Source organism: Hippocampus comes, unplaced genomic scaffold, assembly GCF_001891065.2.
Source record: "Hippocampus comes isolate QL1 unplaced genomic scaffold, H_comes_QL1_v1.1 scaffold216, whole genome shotgun sequence".
Taxonomy (NCBI): domain Eukaryota; kingdom Metazoa; phylum Chordata; class Actinopteri; order Syngnathiformes; family Syngnathidae; genus Hippocampus; species Hippocampus comes.
The window spans coordinates 116,849-117,894 of NW_017805143.1; the positions used below are offsets into that span (position 1 = coordinate 116,849).

At 45.6% G+C, this 1,046-nt stretch overlaps 2 long non-coding RNA genes across 2 annotated transcripts in view; one reads left to right on the plus strand and one right to left on the minus strand.

The window, feature by feature from the left end:
- The window catches only part of LOC109514490 (uncharacterized), a 21,963-nt gene that overhangs the window by 7,942 nt on the left and 12,975 nt on the right, over positions 1–1,046 (minus strand). The window lies entirely within an intron of this gene.
- The window catches only part of LOC109514492 (uncharacterized), an 8,994-nt gene that overhangs the window by 6,016 nt on the left and 1,932 nt on the right, over positions 1–1,046 (plus strand). The gene's annotated exons all lie outside the window — the stretch shown is intronic.

Consider the following 1,046-nt stretch of genomic DNA (forward strand, 5'->3'; position numbering starts at 1 on the left):
ATCCGGGTTACGGGTAGTGGAATTTCCGCTTACGTAAGTTCCGGTAACATGTAATATCGTAGTCAAAATGTTAATGCACAGGCTTTTGTTCCGGGTGAAGGATATTCCTTTTCATAGAATTCCGGGGATGGGAATATTTACTGTACGTGGTCAAGATTTTATTTTCACATGATACCGAGAAGGTTTTGAACATGCGCAGAGTGCGCTGAAAGTCTGCAGTTTTACCACTACACTACCAGTGACTGTGACTGGCAAGGCACTTAGGTCATATATGACATGACATATTGGGTTTTCCCATGGAAAAAAAGTAACCAAGTGTTTGATGCTGTATTTTCAAAAGTCACTGAGCGGGTTCTGAACCGGTGCTGGCACAAAAGAAGGCAGCCGACACTGCAAAGGCAGAAGGTGACACCACCGACGGCCAGCCTCGACCGCGCTCTCAAGTAGCGCCACGCCAGTCTGACGTTGTGGTCTTTGATGGGGTCTTCTTCTGTGTGAAGAGCCCAGCCAAGACTCCCGGTAAGCCTGTGAGAAATTCTGCGGTGAGGTGTGGATTGTTGTTGAAATACAGAGGTGGCAAAAATACTCATATGATGTGCTCATTTTTGTGTTGAAAAAAAAAAGACTTGAAATGTACAAAACTAAAAATTCTTCCCCCCCCCCTATATGTTATCTAGAATTCCTGTTTTCATAAATGTTAAAAAAAAAAAAAAAAAAAAAGCATGATCCCTCCGCTGCTAAACTCACACTCCAACTGTCGACGGCAGGTTGCATGAGGCGATCCAGCCACCTGAGTGCCGCCACGCCGCCACATGCCTCGTCCCTCACCAACTACTCAACGACTCCAAGTAGGGCATACATGGCAATGGCGAGTGATGAAAAAAGCGGAAGGGGCGTGGCCTGGACGGGGGCGTGGCCTGGACGGGGGCGTGGTTACTTACAAAAGTGGCACTAAACATGCTGAAGATGAAGTGTATTAAATTTACACAGTTTGAAAATTGAACAGAAAAAAATCCCAAGATCGCCACTATTCTTTCAAGTGAAAA